The sequence below is a fragment of the Oryx dammah genome, unplaced genomic scaffold, assembly GCF_014754425.2.
Source record: "Oryx dammah isolate SB20612 unplaced genomic scaffold, SCBI_Odam_1.1 HiC_scaffold_29, whole genome shotgun sequence".
Classification (NCBI taxonomy): domain Eukaryota; kingdom Metazoa; phylum Chordata; class Mammalia; order Artiodactyla; family Bovidae; genus Oryx; species Oryx dammah.
In genome coordinates, this window is record NW_024070213.1 from 108478227 (window position 1) to 108495114 (window position 16888).

Consider the following 16888-nt stretch of genomic DNA (forward strand, 5'->3'; position numbering starts at 1 on the left):
AATGGAATCATTTGTATCAAAGAACTGAAAGTTTAGTTTTTCCAAGATGAATCTGAGGTGTCTTTGAGATATCCAAACGAAAGTGAAAAGTGAAAGTGAAAGTCGCTCAGTCGTGTCCTACTCTCTGTGACCCGTATAGTGCATGGAATTCTCCACGTCAGAGTACTGGAGTGGGCAGCCTTTCCCTTCTCCAGGGGATCTTCCCAACCCAGGGATCGAACCCAGGTCTCCCGCATTGCAGGCGGATTCTTTACCAGCTGAGCCACAAGGGAAGCCCAAGAATACTGGAGTGGGTGGCCTATCCCTTCTCCAGCAGATCTTCCTGACCCAGGAATCAAACCAGGGTCTCCTGCTTTGCAGGCAGATTCTTTACTAACTGAGCGATCAGGGAAGATATCCAAATAAATTTGTTAAATTGACAGTTGTATTTTATGTCAGCACTTCTAGTAAGACAGAAATGATTTAGTTCACTCACCAAACCTACAGGAGTGATGGCATGCTTAAATACATATTCAGTGTTTGAAATTCAGGTAAAAAAGAGAAGCCTTAATTAAATAATGAACTAAGTGTCTTTTATGATAATAGAAAGGTCCCTTAGAGTGCAGCTCGTGCATGCATCGCCTCCTCTGTGAAGCCATAGCTGTCTGACTAATTGTTCACTCACTCTCATGTGCTTTCAGAAAGTTTTCACTTTTTTGTTGCAGCTAATAAAAGAGGCTTCAAGAACTTGGCAACATCTTGTCCTTTCAAGCCCCTAGTATTCATAGTCATTAATGTTATCCCATCACATCTCTGTATTTTCTTCTACTCTATAAAATTGTTTATCCATAACCAAAAAAGAAGTACAATATATCGACATCATTTCAACTAAAAGCTTAATAGCTTTTTAACTAATAGCTATTAACAGAAGGAAAGAGACTGACATGAATCTGCTTGTTTGAGAGTGACCAGTAACAGCACTGGTGCCAAAGTCATTGTGAGCTTAAAAAACTTGGGGAACCCTTGTAGTTGTAGGCCACAGTTGACTGGATCTGGCAAATGGTCTCTAAGTAGAAATTCTATATGCCTCTTACAGGGTCAAAGTAGTTAACTGCTGGTGAGAAACCATCCCGAGCTTTCCTCCTGACTGTAATGAATTCTTAATACCATTGTATCGTTAATGTCATTATTTGGAAAGACAGTGTTATAAGTCACTGAAGCTCTCAACAGTATGGGTTCCTGAATGACCCAAACCAGAGGATCTTCTGCCACCCCCTCCAAATACACACATACTTTTCCACAACAGTTACACTGTACAAACAATAAGTCAGGTTTATGTGTTTAAGACACTGAGGCTTTCCTGCTGTTTGTTACCAAAGCATATCCTAACCAATCCTGACTACTTCACAGCATGCATCTGAATAAATTATGACTACTTGCTTCTATAAGTGGTTGGCAGTGTCTGAGAGTTTGTGCTCTCAGATATTTTGGGGCAGACTGATGAATGACTAAAAGATTGAGGACATATCTCCAACATTATCCACTATCAGGAGAAAACTCACATGGGCAGTAGGAAAGCCAAAGAAGCATCTCTGTGCTGAGACACTTGAATATCTAATTCCCTCGCAGAGAAATATCATGATCAACTATAGATCGTCTCCTGGTAGCACAGAAGGGTATCAGGGAGACCATATTGTAAAATCACCACATCACAAATTTAATGACAGATTGAGGGGGCCATACTATTTGCTCGTTTTTATTTTTGAATATGAAACTCTAAATATTTATGCTCAGTCTTCACTGTCCGTTGGCTCCACAGACTGGTTCTCTATTCACCACTTTAAAGAAAGAAATAATCTGCCACATCTCTGTATTCTCTTCTACTCTATAAAAATGTTTATCCATAACCAAAAGAGAAGTAAAATGTGTTGACATCATTGCAACAAACAAAAAGATTAATAGCATTTCAGTTCAGTTCAGTTCAGTCCAGTCGCTCAGTCGTGTCCGACTCTGCGACCCCATGAATTGCAGCACGCCAGGCCTCCCTGTCCATCACCAACTCCCGGAGTTCGCTCAGACTCACGTCCATCGAGTCAGTGATGCCATCCAGCCATCTCATCCTCTGTCAAGAGCAATTAGCTGAATTCCTCAGAAGATAGCAGATGAACATTAATCTGCTTGGTTGAGAGTGACCAGTAAGAGCAAGTGGTGCCAGATTCATTGTGAGCTTAAAAAACTACAGTGTAAGTTCACACAAAATCACATATATGTGACTATAGTTGAGAACACTGTAATTTTGATCTGGGAAAGGTACTGAATTTCATTCATTTACAGTATGATACTTTTATGTTTCAAATAAGCCACTGCAATTCTTGTATATCTATTATATTATACTTATGTATGCTTAATGAGATCGGAAATATACTATAATTCTTTGAAAATTGATAATACTGTTTTAGGGAACTGTTTTTATTTAAAACTGAAGATTGGTGTGCTTAGTATGCTGTTACATTAACTTAACTGGTCACAACCAGTATTTTTTTTTAATGAATTAAGGACAAAAGGAAAATAATTGAAAAGGAGGCATCATAATACAACACCAGTAAGAAATAGTTCATAGAACTTTTGTTCATATAATGTGTATGTGTCTTTGGCAGCAAACTGTTTCAATGTCATTCAAAAACATTAGAAAATATAGATTTAGTGGATTAATTCACTTATTCAATAAACATTTTATGGAATGCTCTTTTCCTACTGTTTGTCAGAGTCAAAAGATGATAAAAATATATATCCTTGCAAAATCTTGAAAAACTTGCATTTTTTGTGTGATCACATACATTAAAAATCTACATATACTATATGTGCAAGTATAAATGTACAGATGTAGAACAACAAGATATTTAGGATACAAAAGAGCCTGGTGCCCACAGGTAAAGGAAAACAGAGTATATCACTTGACAAGAATGGTCCATTATAATACTTTACGATAAACCACCTCTCATATAGGCAGTCTTGTGTGAATTCAGCAAAGAATACTTCTTTAGAAATATGTTATTATCAGCATATAATGTTTATGGGAATCTTAAGGGGGAAAAGAGGGCCATTTAAGACTGATGGTGTAATTACTAATTCACGACTGCTGCAGCATATGGTATGCCACTGGACTACCACTGACTGGGTTAATATGCCTCTGTAAGCACCTTGTTTGGGCTTCCCTGGTGGCTCAGAGGGTAAAGCATCTGCCTGCAATGCAGGAGTCCCGGGTTTGATTCCTGGGTTGGGAAGATCCCCTGGAGAAGGAAATAGCAATCCACTCCAGTATTCTTGCCTGGAAAATCCCATGGATGGAGAAGCCTGGTAGGCTATATAGTCCATGGGGTGGCAAAGAGTCAGACACGACTGAGCGACTTCACTTCACTTCAAGCACCTAGTTTACTACTACAGACTCACCCAGGTAGACTTGGGTTATCGAGTTCTTAAAACCAAGAAATGAGACCAGATAGAGGAAAAATAATTTCTGGTTAATGCTCTGAGACCTGTGTTGTCTAAATGATAATTGACGCAAAACAATGTGCTTCTTTCTGCTTTCAGTGTTTATTTACTTTTGTGTCCAAATCAAAATTTGAGTTTTGTTGGATATAATCGAATATATACTCAGAAGGAAATTACATGGAGGAAAAAAGAACAGTGTGATTAAAAAGCCAAGGTATTCATTTAAATCTAGAGAAACCATAAAAACTGAGGGTGGGCTTGGTGTTCAATTCCCTTAGAAATGAGGGCAAAAGGAGAAAGGCTATTAAGATTTAACAAAAGATATACAGAAACTGTCTAAGGAATCTATGTCATAAAAAAAAAGAAGTAACTCTTCTAAAGAGAAAATGGAAGATAAAAACATCTGCCTGGTAGTCACCTGAGAGAGCAATTTGAAAGTCAGGGCAGAAATTGTATGTATTCCATGACTATAATCACACAAAAAATGTACACATGATTACATAGACTAGAAACGTATTACACAGAAATAAGATACTACATATATCCAAGTAACATTGAGGTGAAGTATGATCATCTTGTTCTGAAAATCTCCTTAATAATGTGTGTAGATTGTTTTTAGTTAAAATATTAAAGCAGGGTTGTACTCATGAAGCCAGTATCTTTACAACTTCAGCTATATTTGCCTTTTATCTCTTGCGTAAGTAGAACAAACTCACCCCCACTGCAAATCTTCAGTACGTAGAGTTTCCTCTATCTACCATGCTCTTTTCCTGATGTTTACATAGACTTTCATTCCTCAACTTATATATTTTTGGTTGACCAGAGTTCCCAATTTTACTTTATTAGCCTGTTTTACTATGTAGTAGCGGCTCTCATTATTTTAATACTACCTTAGTTTTGTTGTTGTTTTTAGCTGTTTGTATCTTTCCCTAAAATGCTAGCTCCCTAAATGCAAGGAACGTGTCTACTCTGTTTGCTTGTATATTCCCAGCACCCAGAATAGTGCCTGGCATATAACAGGTATGTCCTGGTGCATATGAAGGAAGGTCATTATTCCCTAATAATTCACTTTCTTTTCAGTTTGAAAAGGTAATAGTGTTTTTGTACAAATTTATTCTATTGTATCTGTATCAATACAAAAGTAGTTACAGTAATTATAAAATAAAACTCTATATAAACTCCTGAGAACAAGGTCTCAAGCAAAACAAAACAAAAATTCAAGATACTGACATATACACAGGTGGGCTTGTACATGGCTGTTGGATGGCATCACCGACTCAATGGACCTGAGTTTGACCAAACTCCAGGAGATGGTAAAGGACAGGCAAGTCTGGTGTGGTGCAGTCCATGGGGTCTCAAAGAGTTGCACATGACTTAGCCATTATACAACAAGCCCTCTGAGCTCTGAATCTAAGAGTCCTCAAATTAGTTAAGTATTTTCCCCACTGCATTAAAAAGGAGGAAGGCAGAGCAAAAGGCAAGGACCCAATTAGAGTTAAATGACACTCAACTTAGCCCTCAGCCTCTGAAATGCATTCCTTTTACACTGTTACAGTCATACCAGTTGTTTAATTATTGACTACGTACATATCTGTTTGTAATTGACCATCAAGTCTTTCCAGAAAGACAGCAAGTCTTTCCTTTCTACCTCCTCAACTATTAACACTATGGACCTTTCACTAGAATTCCCTGGATCCTATCCTGACCCATCAACTAAAGGTTTAGTGGTGGAAAAACCAAGGGCCCTGGAGGAGTCTACTCCAGCATTAATGCCAGCAGACATCCTCTCTGACAGGACAGCGCCCGAACCTTATGAGCTAGGTATTTGTTGTTCTGCCTGCTCTAAATTTAGTCATTTCCCTTCTTTTAACAGCAGAGCTCTCTTTCTATGTGGTCAAGTGATGCTTTGTACGACTCTCAAATCCAGGGATGACACAAGGATCAGTTCAGGAAAAAAATCATATTTCATAGCCTTCACCATAGTGATGAACTTGGGGAAAGTGACCCAGGTTGTTCCAGTTGAGATGATCCTAGACATTTTTTGGGGAAAAAAGTGTTCTCTTTATATGGGGATTTCTTATATGTCTGTAGCCACTGAGAACATTCTTGCCACTTTAAAGAAAGATCCTGATTGTAAATAAAGCAATGGCAGAGAAAGATAGAAATGAGGAAATAGGGAGGGATTGGGGTTGGGGGGCAATAGGTCTGATCTTGATCATATAGCTTGATTTCCCACTTTCAGCTCTGATGAAATCCAGAATATTCCTGGATATTATGGTAACATGAGCTTTAAAATCCCTTTCTCTCTAAACCATTTTGAGTTGGATGGCTTTATTGAAAGTTAAAGAGTTCTCCACATTTGCGTCAATTCTAAGGAGGTGGATGAAACTGGAGCCTATTATACAGAGTTAGGTAAGTCAGAAAGAGAAACACCAATACAGTATATTAATGCATATATATGGAATTTAGAAGGACAGAAGTGATATGGACCATATATGTAAGACAGCAAGAGACACAGATGTAAAGAACAGACTTTTGGACTCTGTGGGAGAAGGCAAGAGTGGCATGATTTGAGAGAATAGCACTGAAACATGTATATTACCATATGTGAAATAGACGACCAGTGCAAGTGGATGCATGAAGCAGGGCATTCAAAGCAGGTGCTCTGGGACAACCCAGAGAAAAGGGATGGGGAAGGGGTTCAGGATGGGGAGACACATATATATACCCATGGCTGATTCATGTTGATTTAAGGCAAAACCCACAATATTGTAAAGTAATTAGCTTCCAATTAATGTAAATAAATTAACTTTTTAAAAAGTGAAAGAGTTCTTGACTAATAAATAAGGGTGAAGAGTGATCAGATCTGCCAACAGCAGACAATTTGCAAAATCGTTACATTTCCATTCCTGGTAAAGTGAAGCTTTTAGTAATGAAATATCTTACTGAGGCTCACCATGTCAGAGAAGGTCTTTATACCCAGATCTATGAGACTCCAAATTTCATGCTTTTAGCACATTGCCATAATGGTCATCTGGACTCAAACCATGAAGTACAGTTTGCTTATGGCTCTTCAACTTCTTTTGATCACTTCTATCTCCTTGCTTCCATCTGTCCTGCATGTTCTACCACTGAGGAGTCTGATGATTATGATTTCTTATGGTATTCACTCTAGAAACAGACTCTTGAGTTTGAATCCAATTCCTTCTACATAACAGTTGTGAGACCTTAGCAAGTTACCTCTTTTCCACATTTTTCTCATCTAAAAAATATAAATTTGTACCAATCTCATAAAATTCTTAGGAAAGTTAAATGGAATGAAGTGTGAAAAGTACATTAAAAAGTGCTTGACATATAAGAATACAAGAATATGATTAACCTTTAATCATAAATTAAATTTTGGACAAATTTTGTGTTTGTCCAAAAATCCCCCATAAATACCAATCTTACATTCCAATTAATCTTGCATTCTTTCTGTAAGCCTTTCTCAATTAAAACTCCTGTTTCCTTCTATCAGATCAGCTAGAAAGTCAACCATGATAATCCACATTGCAAAGTGTACAGCTATTGGTAATCACTTCCAAATGTGCTTGATTCTTAACATAAAGAATTGTCAATTGATGGACTTCACATTAGGAGGGCATAATAACTGGGGCTTGAGTATATTCCCTGCTCAGCCATTTCTATCTTGAAATAAAGAAACAATAGATTCAACAACTTCCAACAATGTTCAGGAAACAGTGAGAAGTTGTATAAGTGCAAATGAGAAAAACAATGTGAGATGAGGTTGGAAATCTTCTAGTGAAACTACAAGACACATTTTCCCATCACCTCTTTGTAGCCTCCAGGAGGTACCTTATGACTCTGTACTTTACAAATAAGGAAATACATATATAAAGATAACATTTAATATCATAGTGATATAGCGATGACTAAAGGCTAACTGAATCAAGTGACTCAGGATCAGTGACTTCTCTTATAGATTAGAGAATCATCCCTTGAATAATTTTTAAAATAAATTTATTCCAAAGTTAGAATCACAAAAGTAATGACAGTATATTAAATTGTCAGTATATTTAATGACAGTATATTAAATTGTCTTTTTCAATAGAAAGAATAAAGACTATTTATTCAATACACAGTGAAAATGTTAGATTTTTGTTTTTATTTTTGATAAGAGCAAACTAGAGAGAACTTAAAAATTTGCTTGAGTTTTTCTTTATTAACCACTGAAGCTGTATGAGTCAGTAAGTGAAAATTATTAAAGGCTTCCTAAGTGTGTAATTATAGGCAGGTAACCTAACTTCTGAGTCTCCTTTATTGCATCTGTAAAATAGGGAATCTCTTCATTATCCAAAGCATTTAAGGCAACAATATTTTTTTAAATTCAGTGAGATACAACTGTCATGAAAACAGTGATGTAAATGTTATCACTGGAAGAATAAAATTTGAAAAGGTGCCTGAAAATACATGCCATTTGTTTGGACTTTTAAATATCACTGTCTTACCTCTAGTCAATCAATTTTGTTCTAAAAATTACCACTGGGATAATTTTTACATGGAAGTTCTCAAAAACTTTCAAATCATGATATATTCCATTTAAGTGTGTCAAATAGATGAGCAAATTACTCTCCCTTTTTTATCTATACATCCCTTTTGTGAAACTAATCTGAACTGAATACAAGCTAAGAGGGAAATCTCTTGGTTACTGACAAAAAATAAATTCAGCAGGTAGAGATGAGTATGGGGTCTAGAGTACCAAGTTCCCAGTAGTTTCTAGAGTAAGATGATTCATTAAGATATGAAGAAAAAAGTAGGAAAGAAGGAAGGAAGAGAAAGAGGGCAGGAAGGAAGGAGATAAAACAGGAAAAAAAATGGCAGGGAAGGAAGACAATATTAGAGAATTACTGTATCATGTTCCTAGCTGGAGAGTTGAACAAATCTTCCCACAGTGAGTAGTAACATGCTTCAGTGCATAGGGGTCTGAAAGTCCAGCAGTCAGAGAAATCAAACTGGTGCTATGTGTTCAATATATACATGATGAAACAGATTCTCAAAGGCATAACAGAACTCATCTACGTTACTCTTCCCTGAAGGAGTCGACTCTCTCCTATCATTAATATTCATTCTGTGTTATCTAGGAATGGTTCTGAAAGTATCTCTGATTCTCCAGGAAAAAAAAATCTAAAACCAAACAGGAACCTTGCATTTTAAGTACATTCCTCCCCCACCACCAAATTTTAAAGCAGGCAGTTTTAAACCATTTAGGAATAGGTCGGCTTTTGGTGGCTTTTCTAGAATTATTAAACTCAACTATATCTCAAGATGATTGTTTGGCATTTTATATTTAATATTATAATTGAATAAAATACAAAAATAGGTATATTACTTGCAATGTCACATTGTTAACTAAGCTTTCATGTATAGGAAATTCTGTACAAAGACAAAAAATTCAAGCACTTTTAGGCATATAATGGTCTGGTTTATAGATATTTAAAAATAAAACTTGTGGCCTTGGATTCTGGACATTGGTTAAAATAAGATAGTGATGTTATTCTATTTAAAAAGAGATGTTAGTGGTCTAGAAATATGCTCTAATGCCCAACAGTTCACTTTATTCATTCCTCAAATCTGATAAAAATGCTACGGATTAGGCAGAAAGCCAGCCCTGTAAACCAGGATCTGGCAGACACTCCAAGCCAGAAACAGATTCCATGCTTTGCTACCTTGTCTTTCTCCTGAAGAAATCGTGACACTTTTTCCTCTTAATAATCATGCTAACCTAGAGCCTGGTTGTTAGAGGAACTTAGCTAGGCCTTGGTAACCTGCGTTGTATCATTTATCCTTGTCTCAAAGGCCATCAAGTCATTTGTCTAAAAAAAATTTGTTAATGACTTTTCCCTCAAAAATAAGCAACTTCCATATTTCAAGGGTAGAGAACAAGGACTGACCCACTGTTTATAATACACAGAATACCAAGGTGGGTGTGTGTGCACAGAACATCATCTGGAAAAGATATACTTAACTGACTCTTTCTCCTTCTCAAGGAAAGGACAAACAGTTCCATATTGACGTTTTCATGAGTGTAGCCTGCTGCTATGCTGCTATACTGCTGTTTATACTTACAGTTACTTTCACATAAAATTATGTCTGAAAAAAAGACTAACAATAATCTAGCCTAAAAGCAACCCTATATGATGTTTCACAGTAATATTCAGAGATTCTACAGGAGTACGAACCAGTTCTCAGGTATCTGTGATGATCAGGATGAGGTACATGAATGCTTAAGAGTCTCTGTAACAAGACACGGGGTGGATTCTGGAAGTATTAAAGCCAATCTAAGGATGTGAAAATATTTTAAATAATTATTTCAGTTTTACCCACTGATGTTAACAAGTTAAAAAGTTAGACTGATTCATGGTTTTAACAGTCTCACCTTTTGCTTGGGTCACTCATGAGTAATCACAAGAAATTCCATGAAAGAAAAGCTATTTTGTCAATTATGTAAAGCTTATATATATTGTATTTTGAAAGTGTTGACGTGAAGTTTGTTATAGCTGAGCATGTTTTGTGTATTTCCATGTGTTTTTGCCTTCACATTGATGAAAATATGCCAATAAATCTGAAAGTAGCAATTACTAAATCCAATTATCTGCCTCCAGCTAGAGTGAGGCTTGGGCTGGCATGCAAGGAGAATGGCCCGGAAGCGAAATTAGCCTCAGATAAAAACAGAAGGCTGTCCACTGGAGGCCACACCCAGGGAACTGTCTCCAGAGGTGTTTGTCTGCTTTCTTCTTTATTCGCTTACGGCGTAAAAGTTGGTTGTAGTCTGGGAGGGTGTGGGAGGCCAACGAGAGATATCGTGTCACATTTAAGCAACTGGAGTATCAGAAGGCTTTGTATTTAAATAATTCTCTGATTCTACTAGTGCTTAAATACCTATGTGCATTTTATCCTTGATTAGCTAGGTGAATGATTTAGAAAGAAAAAGAAAACATCAATTGCAGGAAACAACATATAACCCTCCTTACTTGTATAATACCCTTTGGCAAAAACAGTATTGTACTGTATGAACTCTAAGCACTTTAGAATTATAAGCAAAGCTACACTGAACAAATAGAGTAACAACAGGTTTAGTGGGATGAGGCAAGACCAAGTTTCAGTATCATACCTGCATTGATTAATTGGATATTTTGACCAAACTTCATTCTTGACTGAATCACTTAGTTAAATGTCTTAGCCACAGTCTGGGGGCTGCTGCAGCAGGACTGTTATCTAGCATATGAAATGAATTGTTGTGTGACAGGGCTGCTAGGAAATTGCATTTTAACCAAACTATTTCAGAAACCAAATTATTTCACCAGATTCTTATACTAGCTGAGAAAGGCCATTCTCATTCTGCATGGAAATTTTCCAGCTCCCATTTTGTACAAACAGGTAAAATATAGAAGGCATTTATTATATTTATAAGCTTTACAGTCTTCCAGGGCTCCTCTTCAACAAAATGACTCCATATGTGGATAACTAATACGCTCAACATACTACTAGTGAGACCAATACAGGAATGATTGATTTCTTTTTTACCCATACAACGGCAAAACCCAAAATGATGAACTCTGACCTCTTCTCAATTACATTACTGGTAAGTTATGGAAACCAATGTGCCACATTCTTTCCAAGAATTGAATGTATTTGTAAAGAATCAGAATTAGTTCTAAACAATTAGAAGTTGTGGTTTAACTAAGTAGAAAAAATTATAGAAATTACAGAAATTTTTTTAAACTGCTTTGGAATTTCCAAAGACATGTCACAAAATTTCTTTCTAACACAGTATAAATGTGCTATTGTTATTCTGACATAGGTTCCAATTTGTTTTAGAACTCTCTTAAAAAATGTTTTTAAATTTGGAAAGCAAATATTTTAAAAGGAAGTTTCCTTGGTATAGGACTTCTGCAATTATATTTAAAACTATAGAAATATCCCCAGTGCTTACTCTTCCTACAACATAGCAATGTTTCTGATTGCACACTTTAAAAGTTTTCCTTTTTTAAATAATCTAGCAAAGGTTAAAGTTTTATTCTTATACAACAAGAAAATACTGTGTGCTCTCTTACTTCCAGTAGATAACATGATTATATTTGCAATATTATTTAATATACATTTATTTTCTTATACTAACACATATAAGTAGAATGATGCTCATACATGCCCAGCTATCACAGTTCATCTTATAGTCAATATAAAAATGGTTCTTCAAGAAAGAACACTCCTAAAATGACAGAGAAGATAAAAGAAAAACACTATATCGTTCAGACAGGAAAGATTAAATCCTGTTTTTAAAAAATGGCCACACTTAATGGAGAGGTTTGAATCAAGTTTATAAAAACATTATGAAAAAATAATGCGCATTCTTAAAGGAATTATTAAAGATACCGATCTAAACCCCCTTCCCTGAAAAAGCAATGATAATCATGTTGATTATATAAAAGATTAAGAACAAATTTACCTTTATGCAAATGTTGAAAGAAACAAAATCTTAGAAAGAAACTTTAATGCCCTGTTACGTCTAAATCATATGAAAATATGATTTCAGGTTATTTGTTACCTGCATATAAAAGTGTATCTTGTACTGAGAGGTTTTTTTTTTTTTTCAAATCCATGATTCATATGAAAATCACTTCTTCCCTAAGCCATAGAAGAGATGTATAAAGGGAAAGATCTATACCCCCATTAATTTTGCCTCTGGGTATTCCTAGTCTTTTCAACCAAATAAATATTAAAAGCATCCCTAAGACACTGTCATCTTTCATTAAATGATACTTTTTACGGAAGTACTCCCTAGTTTCAGCAGATTATATGCTACTGCCCATTAGTATTGAATCCTTTCAGAAAATATTACATAATATATACATATATATACACACACATACACATACATATATACACACACATGTGTACATATATATATTCTTAAATACTAGTTGAAATTATTTATTTGGACTTGCATATACTTTATTCCTATTTAAATAGCTTTGAACAATGTAAACGGCAAACAGTTTCAACTAGAAAGCATCTCAGACGTTAAACTTTTGATACAGATGTATTTATGACAAGCAAATCATTGGAAAATTTTTAGAATCACTGTGTTTTAGGTATTTAATTTTAGTAAGCATTAGTTTTTAGCAAAACATTTGTAAAACCCACCCCTACATTATTCTATGCCAAAAAATCTAACTTTGGTCTTGCTGTTCTGTAATATTAGATCAAATTTGCTCTGTTATGTAATCACACTGTTTACTTTTGCTTTCCTTTCCCCAAATAATTTAATCACTACCATTAGGAAAAAAATATATTATGTTCCAATTTGGAATTAATGGTATCTCTTCCTAGCTATTACACATACCAGAACTCTTAAGAGCTCGAAGTATTTCAGGCTCACATAATTGTCTATGTTAAGTGTGAGATTTTTAAGATTAGATGGCTGTAAAAACCTAATTTGGGAATTCAGTATAAATTGATTTAGTATATTGAACTTAAAGGAGATGAATTGATGTTATATCTATGGTGTCATTAGGCAAGTTCAAATTAGCTTTCAGATCTAACATATTCTTCATTTTATTTATTAATCATCTGGTTCATTTTGCAAATACAATTAAGAGAAGTTACTATATTCTAGCTTTATTTTCAGTTAGCACCAAGTCTAATATGCAAATATTGTAAATACCATAACCATTTTCATATTTCTGGACTAGAACTATCTGACAATTTGACCAGACAGAATAACTAATATTCCTCATTATGAAATGAAGTTCAAAACTACTCTGCAACAATTCTCTATTGTGTGGTATTTTATAAAATTAGTATTTTAGGATTTCCCCTGCAGAGTAGCAACCTTTAGTTATGATAAAAATACATTAAAGCCTAATTACCATATTTGCTCTGAAACATTAAGATGATTTACTAAGATATCCTTTTAAAAGGAGAAAAGATGAAGGTTGTATGAAACTGTTATACTAGAACATTTTATGGGATGACAGGGCAATAATTTCCTACAATATATCATTTAAAGTCTTACTTCGATCCACTCACTATTTATTGGAATTAATTCTGACTTCCGGTATATAAAGGCGTAATTCTTTTTTTGTAAGCATGTGAAAAACTCAAGATTCATGTGCATGTCTTTTACATGTCACTGCTATAATTAACATTCGTTAAGAGTTTCAAACATCAATGTCACAAACCAAGCCCAAACTTGCAACTTTCCTAAGACACAGTGAGAAATAACCAAGTAAAATCTTAATTTGCTCACATGGAAAGCAGTCGGTTTCCTTTCTCTCTTCATGTCTAAACTTGTTAATTCAGATGTACACATGTGAGGCAATTAGACGATTGTCCCTTTGTCCTTGTAACCGAAAGGTGGCACCTCTAAAAATTAGAGTTAGCTTTCAACAGAGGTACTACATTAAAAAGGAAAAAAAAAAAAAACCAAACAGGCATTTAAATGTCAGAGCCTTAGAAAGAAGATCTTGTTTCTGTGACTTGAGGTTAATTCTACTGAAATAGGAAAGATAAGTGTCTCAAATGGAAAACAGTTTAGAAAATAAGACCTATTACATTGACGGTAAATAAATGCAGCTCTTCTCTATATCAGTGTATAAACTTGTCCACTAAAGATATATAGTGAAAATAATACTTTTGGGGATACATAGATTAGTGTGGAAGGTCAAGCAGAGTTGAGAAAGAAAGCTCCTTTTTCTTATCCCAAGTGGACACATTTAAAAAAAAAAAAGTAAGACTTGGCATTTCCTTTGATAAATCAAAGGGGAAGATTTATCTGGACACCGACATGTGATTTCTCTGCACTCATGTAGGATCCACTTGGAATGCTTTCCCATTGCATTGAACTAAGCACTTCTTTCTACCTCCTCCCATCTGACAGCCATCACTTATCTGTCTCAGATGAATAACAAGAAAGGAAAGCTTATACCATTGACGATGGAATTAGAAATTTCTGAGGCTACCTTCAAGGTTCTGTCCAACAAGTCCTGTTCACTTAACCTATCATGCAGGCAGCCAGGGCACAGAGTTGTTTTGACATCTTTCTCTGTATTATAATAAGAGATGAGAACAAAAACATTTTTCCCATTAAGATTTTTGAAATTTGAGGCTATCTTCCTGCCATTACTTTCTAAACTTTGTTCCAGTACAAGAGAATTCTTGGCCAACTGAGCTTCCATGTGCCTTCTAAATGGAGTACTAAAATTGTATAAGTATCACGTTTACATCTATTAAATATACTTATTGAAAGAAAATAAGGCAAAGCATGAATTCAATATCTGGGAAACAATGCAAACAGCAGAAAGAGAGAATGAAATCATAATTCATACACAAATGCAGCTTTAACACAAAAGTTAAATGTTTGCTTTATTTTAAAGGGTTAATCTTCAAGAAAGTCAAAATCAACACATACACAAAGCTAACTAGATTAGCTTTCTCAAAGCAGAAACCCAAGCCTCCTGATAGGACTAGTGTCACTTAAAAATGTTTTGAAACTTTATACATATACATACATATATCTATATCCATCTATCTATCTATCTATATTGCTCCTCAACATAAAGGCCATACCAAAGAATCTCAGGAAATTAATGTTTTTAATTTTTTTTCTCTATTGGAAAAGCTTCTCCAAGTTCAGACATTACCACTGATGGACAATACCAAATAGCCCTACAGGACAGATGGAAACAGGAAGAGTCAAATGGTGGGCACTTAAAAGCAACAGCAATTAAGCAGTTGCAAGTGGGTTGAAACGGTGGTTTATTTTTGTTCCATTTGAAGGAATCAAGTGAGAGACACAGCCTCTTGCAAGGAGGAGATCAAGTCAAACTTGACGCTTCCCCTCTTTGCACATCTTGTCTACTTCCTTTATTCAGCTTAATTGCTTTCCCTATTCTAATTTTCGCAGAGGTTGTATTCTATCTTGTTCCTTCTCCCCTGCTCTGGGCAGGAAAAAAAAAAAAAAATCTTTCTCCTTTCATCACTACCTTCCTCTTTCCTCTGAGAAAAGGCAACCCTCTCCAGGAGGAGAAAAAAGCCCTGTGCGTGCTTCGGATGGGAGGAGGGAGAAGAAGAGAGATTGAGAAAGGAGTTGGAGGGGGGTGGGTGGTGAGGGAGAGAAATTGAGGGTGGGGGGCGGAGGAGAGGGGAGGAGAGAAGGAAAGGAGAAGATGGGGGATGCCCAACATCAACTCCAGGCTCTGAATCACAGGCGCTGTGCTAAGCGCTTCTTCAGGAGATGCACATGTGGTCTCATTACACTGCTCACAATAGGCCACCCGGGGCTCCCTGCCCAGGTCTCAGTCTCCCCCCACCGAAACCCAAGTGTGCCGAGAAGAAAACCTTCTGGACGGATTCAAGCAAATAGGCACCACCGAGGTGGCCGTGCAGCCACTCCCGCTGCCTTACCTGGAGCGGGGAACAGGAGGTGGTGCCTGCTCGCTGGCACCTACAGCTTCCCGGGGCTGACCGGTGCACACGACTCCTTCCGCTGCCTCTGCTCTTGGAGGGGCAGCCTGAAACACAAAAGGGGGGTGTGGGTGTGGGGGTGTGGGAGGTTTTCCAGGGCCACCAGCTGGTCCCCGCTGGCCGCCCTCACCCTACACACACCCCTCCGGGGCACCAAGCCCCGCTCTCCGGGGAGCACCACCCCGGGGGCTTGCCCCGGTGCAGTCTCAAGTTGCCGCTGCCAAGTGCTGCCGCCGCCGCTGCAGGAGGAGGAGGTGGAAAGAGACTGGGGGCAGTCCTCGGTCTAGAGCATCCCCACACTGCAGCTTCTCCAGGAATCCCTCCAGTGAGGAGGCGGCCGCCCGTCATCTCCCAGCCCCGGCCGCCTGATTGGCTCCTCCGCCGGTACGCTGAGCCAGGGAGCCAATCCGGGCGCACTAATAATAGGTGGATCCGCGCAGCCGACGGCGCCCATCCCAGTTCTTAGTGTCTCTCCAGCCCCACAGCGGACAGGGACTTGAGGAGGCGGTTGAGGAGCGTTGGGGGAGGGGGGTCAACTCTGAGGGGCTCAGAGCCCAAGGAGACGTGATCAAGGGCATCCGATAAACCCTCTGGGTAGTTACAGGAATGCCCCGCAACCTGTTCAGCAAGCCATAAGCACAGGAGAGGGAGACAGCATAATAAAAAGCTTTTTTTCCCCCCTCTCTCTCTTTTCTTTTTTTAATTTTTTTACTTTCAATCAAAACCTGCCCTGATACTGAGCATGCCCAGACTGCAACAGCGCCCTAGGAGTTCCGATGTGTGTGGGTTTGCAGGCTGTGGGTGTCTTAAAATGTGGGAGCTGGGAAGAAGAGACAGAAGTTTGTCTTTGGCTGTTTGACCCGGAGGAGTTGTGAAAGCAAAGCAGGGCGGG

The 16888-nt window shown here is 37.3% G+C and overlaps 1 long non-coding RNA gene across 2 annotated transcripts in view; it reads right to left on the reverse strand.

The window, feature by feature from the left end:
- The window catches only part of LOC120858450, a 215599-nt gene extending 199270 nt beyond the window's left edge, over nt 1-16329 (reverse strand). The window contains exon 1 of one of the 2 annotated variants that reach the window (XR_005719870.1): nt 15937-16329. This is a non-coding gene — a long non-coding RNA (uncharacterized LOC120858450). The remainder of the gene's footprint in view (nt 1-15936) is intronic. The other variant, XR_005719869.1, reaches the window with a different exon arrangement.
- Nucleotides 16330-16888: the final 559 nt, after the last annotated feature.